Raw genomic sequence first — 6,148 nt, 5'->3', positions numbered from 1 at the left:
TTGGTCTTTCCGGGCTTTCTGTATTCGGTTTTCGGTCTTTTCGATCCGGTCTTTGGTCATGATCATATAGACCGAATAGAGAAAGTGTATAATATATATATATATATATATATATATATATATATATATATATATATATATATATATATATATATATATATATATATATATAAGAAATGGAAGCACAACAAGTTATTATTTCAGGCATTTCACTTCATAATTTCTAGAAGAAGAATAAACTAGCACAACATGGCAGGCTGATAGCACATGTACATAAAAATGGGAGCACACAAATGAGAAAACTAACCGTCTATCACAAGTTCACAACACGTTACAGTAGAGCAACAGGAAATGGCAGCAGCTCACAGATAGCGGTTTATAATTCAAAACAAATAAGAGAACATTAATTCTTACAACAAATAGCAAGTCTCAATCTCATAGTCTCACACTCACAACTCACAACTTGACAAATAACATCTTACGGATGACAGGCACAATAGAACATATATAACATAGAGTTGTTGCACTTGTTAGTGGACTTTGCTTGACTTTCCCACGGCTGGGGATGCAGCAGCATCAGCCTTGCACTTCTCTTTCCCTTTGTCACCAAGTTCTTCAAGCAACTCTGGTTGTACATAAATAAAATGGGCAACAATAGTATGTAAATAAGATGATTGATTGTATATAAATAATATGGGCATTAGTAGTATGTAAATAAGATGTCATATGAATAATTTTATGTAAACAACAGGGCAGGAGTAGTATGTAAATGAGATGGGCATCTACCGTATGTTAATTAGATGGCACATAGGCATCAAATCATACCATTTTCTAGCTCTTGTAATGCCTCCATGTCCTCTTGGATGTCGACGGGTCAGTGGAGCGTCTCAACCAATCTTGTGTACACACTAAAGCTTGTATCATGAATGGAATAAGAGATGTCCTGAAGTCATCAAGTATGCGTCCACTTGTGCTGAAGGAAGACTCCGAAGCCACTGTTGAGATGTTGAGATGGGAACTGCCAAGATATCACGAGCCATCTTCCCCAGGGTTGGAAACCTTGATGAATTCACGCTCCACCATGCTAGGATGTCTAGTTTTGTCTGGGGATCTTCACAATCTTCAGCAAGGTATTTATCAAGCTCAGATTTACTACCACCACTGGTAGCATTACTTTGTAGCTTAGTGAGAAGAGGCCTGGAGTGGAGCTAGAAAAATATAGATGGGTTGTTGGGCTGAAATTATCGGTCGCTTCGGTCGTTCGCTCGGCACAACCGAGCAGTACTGGATTATTTCGGTCAGTTACTAGGCAAGACCGATTGCATGACCGAACACCAAAATTTCTTGTATTTTGGTTTCGGTCCCGGTTATTTCGGCTTCGGTCTTCGGTTTCGGTTTTTTGTGCCCGGACAGACTGATGGAGTTGCCCCGCCTTCCACGCGTGGCACTTGGGCATCTACGGTAGGCATTGAAGGTGAGGCAACGCCCTGGCCCTTGTAAGTGGAACAGGCTACCTTGGTTGTGGCCACCCCTTCGCCAATAGCTACCAACCTCGTTGATGCCCGCACCCAAAAAATCCATCGAGCACCAGCGCCATGGGCAAGGGTTGTCAGTTCCGCGAGATGAAGTATGACCACGAGGCCCGCTCGTCCCGGGGCGGCAAGAAGAAAGCGCGGAAGTGCCACTATGTCCCGGTGGACTTCACGTGCTAGACGGGAACCAGTCGGCGCCCTGGCGGGATGTAAGCCTGTCGGGCGACTGGTACCTCAACTCCCGGCATGCGCCAGTGCTGCACGAGTGCCATGATGAGATCCTCCGCCGCCGATTCATCCCGTCGCTGGTTCCACACGACGATCCGCCTTACGCCCTCAACTCCTACAACTGGGTCACCTTTAGGACTATGGGAGTTCCACCCGCGCCGCTGCGCGGGTTACCTCGAGGATGTGGACTACTTCAACCGGGAGCTCAACGCCGGCCTCAATTTCTTCCATCTCTTCCTCATTGGCTTCGTCAAGGTACGGTTCCTCTTTTTCTTCATGCTCAACATAATGGAGTCGACTATCCTGAAGGGAGAATAGGTTGTTAGGTAAAGGAACACGTAGAAAGCGCTCTGCTCCCGGAATATGAACAAAGAAAGAACCTCGCTTTTTATAAAGCATGCCAACAACTCGAAGGGTTGTATAAAAAACCCGTCTCTCGTCATGCAAAGGTCGCAACCCACTTACATTGATAGCAAGGGTGGTGGCAACACGGTTGGAATACCTCCACAGGTGATGCAGTCACAAGCTTGATGAGCTTGGCGTTCAAGGTGGAATAGAAGAATTGTCCCCAAGTTTGGCATCATGTTACAGTTTGGGATGACAACTTTGGCAAGGATGATCATGTCATCCCCATTGACTCTTGCATAGTTAGCACGTGTCAGGAAGCTGTCAGCAATAACATCGTACAAATAGCGAATGACCGGATTTTCAATGTGATTTCCCTTAGGGGTATTCTCAAATATGCTCATTTGATGGAAATAAGATAGGGGAGATGGATTCAAACATCGGTGTGTGGGGTGGGCATAGTTGAAAGTGCATGGAGCCCTCCGTGTGTGGTTTTGGTAATTAATGACAATCCCTATGGATTAATGTTTGCTTTGAGTTATATTTGTAGGATTTATTCATAGAAATGCTTGAACCATATGTTGGCTTCAAGGTTGAAAGAAGAAAATCAAGTGACAAGTATGTCTTGAAGAAGAAGATTGAGTGAGCTCTCATGTGTATCTTCAAGAGATCAATAAGATGAAGAAGTAGGAAACAATGTGCAAGTTCAAGATGAGCCATCCCGAGGGAATCACGAGCTTGAAGCTTTCCATCCATATGGTGATCATGGATATGTGAAAATTCCCAGATAATAAGGTCTCCCATAGTGGACTATCGGGGAGCAATCTGCAATACTTCATCAAGCAACAACAATCAATAAAGGTGTTTCATCTTGTTGCGGTCAAGATCGTCATAATATAGCTCAAGTGGAATGTGCAATGTTAAGGTTTGTTCTTGATAGAGTTTCTTTATTACCGGTCTGGTGGTTTAGTTGGGAGGCCGGTTTATAGGTTAGTTGTCGTACTATCAAGGGAGCTCTCAAGCGAGCAACTAAATCATATCCTTCAAAGAGATGTCAAACCTTTGCATTCTTGCATCATATTTATTTGTTGTTATTTGGATCTTATACATATGGTGTTTTAGAGATTTTCCTTTTTATCATGACAAGCTCTACACTTAATCGAAAACGGATTTCACATGAAATACTTGTTGCATTTTCGATATTGGAGTTTTTCCCGGTTCTTCGTATTGAGAGGTTCCACCTCTAAGTTCATGGAAAAATATAATCCACTTGTTCTTAAGTTTTTAACTCTTTTTGGGGTATCTCTTGTCATCCTATTTCGAACAAAATTGGTTTCACCTAATCAGAGTTCTTTAACTCAAGTTGTTGCATTTTCGATGTTGAAGGTTTTACCTGTTTGTCTCTTGTAGATAGGTTAAGTCGTTCTTCATTTAGTTGTACCATCCTTTGTTTTAATATGATTTTTCTCTACATTATCTTGTCGATCTCATCAAAATCGGAGTTCGGATGCTTAAGTTATGTTCATTTCAGTTTTTTCTGTCTTTTCCAGGGCCGGAGGCTCTGGCATCGAGGGGCCGGAGACTCTAGTACGAACCCTTTTTTCTTTGTTTCCAAGTGTGCCTTGCTCTCTGGCCCTGAAGGCCAGAGTCTCTGGTGTAAAATGGCTCTAATGGTCAGATTTCGTGGAGGGACATATAAAAACTTAAAAAAGGCCCCTTCTTCCCCATGGGTTGTTACTATTCATTTTCTCTCTCTTCCATTGTTGATCTTGAGTAGCTTTATCTTTATCCTCAATCCCTCCATGATTCTTGGACCCATTTTAGGGAAAGAGAGAAGAAATCTAGATCTACGATCCTACCAATCAAAATCCCATCTTTGTGAGGGAATCCACTAGATCTGGATCTTGGAGAAATTTGTTGTTCCTCCTCCAATTTGTTCTTCCCCTCTTATTCCCGAATAGTTTTAGTAGCTTTGTTGGAATTTGAGACTTGAGAGTGAAGGATTTGAGCATGTTTGTGGTGGATCTTTATTCTATGATTTGATATATGATATTGGAACCTATTATGTGTAAGATGTATTGATAGATGCATATCATATATATACCCCATTCTTAAGTACTTGTTGAATGTGTATAGAGGCGCGACTTGAGGGTGCTGGTGAATAGGAGCTATGTAAGTTTTAGGCTTTTTCAATTTTAGACGGAAGCAGGATGTAAAGGTGAGTGTTTTTCAATGGTAAGGTGTTCCTACAATGATGCAATGCACACAAGCAAATAGAACAAGTAACAAGCAAGTATAAGGGAAGCGAGACAACCAGGCAGACGGTAGTGTAGACGATGCATGATGTGTTTACTGTAGTTCCCTCCACAAAAGGAGGTACGTCTATGTTGAGGAGGTGTTGACCACAAAGGTACCAACCGCCACGAAGGCGTCACCTTATTCCTCATGAACACCCCACAATGGTTTATTCACTTCTCCACTATCTAGGCCGGTTGAGGCGGCAGTTCCTTCACACAAGGTTGGGGAAGCTCCACAACAGCCAGAGGATCCCAACACCGTGTAGGGATAGTACAACACCAAGCTAGCCTCCATACGGGCTCATCTCAAGGGATCCCACAAAAGGAATCCTAGGGTTACAAGATCCACAAAGGATTGGCTGGGATTGGCGAAATCTTTCTTGGTGGAAGTGTAGATCGGGACCTCCTCCTTCACTCCTAAAAATATGGGTTTGATTGATTTGCTATGGAAGGAGATCCTCAATATTTGAGCTCCGCAAAAATGGAGGAGAGAGAGTGAACATATGCTTGGGCGAGCTGGGGAAGAAGACCCCTTTATATAGGGGGCGTTCAAAATCCAGCCGTTCCTCTCATCCCGCACGAGGTACTAGTGGGTCATTGTGACAGTTGATACCCAACTTAGGGCACATGCCGCCTGATCGGTACTACCGGTCCTGGTAGCGCTCGCGGTACCTGTCTAGGTAGTTCGGGTACTGGCTCCAGGGCGGTACCAAGGTGGTACTACCTCCGGTAGTTCCGCACGTGAGGAACTTGTAATAGTACCGGACCGGTACCGCGACCGGTACTACCGTGATTCACTCGGAAGAGTGAATCAAGCGGTTGTGCAGGTCTCGGTACTGCTCTGGTACTAAAGATTTTCCAGTAGCTCAGGACACTTGGCCGGTACCGCCAGCGGTAGTACCGGTTCCGCGGGAGAAGCAGTAGTACCGTCACAAATGTTCTAGCTGGTGTGTACCGGGTGTTGAAGGTGGTAGCGGTACTACCACTCCCAACACCGGTACTACCAGTCATGCAGAAAACACATGTTTTCAACAGATTTTCACAACCTCTTGAAATATTGCCTCGCGACTGATGTCTACGGGTGCTTCTATTCTTGTAGACAGTGTTGGGCCTCCAAGAGCAGAGGTTTGTAGAACAGCAGCAACTTTCCCTTAAGTGGATCACCCAAGGTTTATCGAACTCAGGGAGGAAGAGGTCAAAGATATCCCTCTCATGCAACCCTGCAACCACAAAGCAAGAAGTCTCTTGTGTCCCCAACACACCTAATACACTTGTCAGATGTATAGGTGCACTAGTTCGGCGAAGAGATAGTGAAATACAGGTGGTATGAATATATGAGCAGCAGTAACGGCGCCAGAAAATACTTGATGCTACAACTAGCGTGTGGTTGATGGTGGTAATATTGCAGGCAGTACAGATGCAGTAGAACAGTAAACAAGCGATGATTGCAGTATTTGGAAACAAGGCCTAGGGATTATACTTTCACTAGTGGACACTCTCAACATTGATCACATAACAGAATAGATAAATGCTATACTCTACACTCTCTTGTTGGATGATGAACACCACTAATTGTGTAGGATTACACGAACCCTCAATGCCGGAGTTAACAAGCTCCACAATATTCGATATTCATGTTTAAATAACCTTAGAGCGCATGATAGATCAACACAACTACACCAAGTACTAACATAGCATGCACACTGTCACCATCACACTATGAAGGAGGCATAGATCACATCAATA

General features: G+C 43.7%; 1 long non-coding RNA gene across 1 annotated transcript; it reads right to left on the bottom strand.

Annotated features, from left to right (window-relative positions):
* Positions 1–375: 375 nt before the first annotated feature.
* On the bottom strand, positions 376–1,000 carry LOC139832060 (uncharacterized). The gene is made up of 2 exons (XR_011746557.1): positions 826–1,000; positions 376–625 (listed from the first exon to the last, which is right to left on the bottom strand). It is a non-coding gene; the product is annotated as an uncharacterized lncRNA (long non-coding RNA).
* Between the last annotated feature and the right edge of the window lie 5,148 nt (positions 1,001–6,148).

The sequence above is a fragment of the Lolium perenne genome, chromosome 6 (genome assembly GCF_019359855.2).
Source record: "Lolium perenne isolate Kyuss_39 chromosome 6, Kyuss_2.0, whole genome shotgun sequence".
NCBI lineage: Eukaryota > Viridiplantae > Streptophyta > Magnoliopsida > Poales > Poaceae > Lolium > Lolium perenne.
Note: the sequence above shows the minus strand (reverse complement) of the source record. Positions and strands in the feature narration are given on the sequence as shown.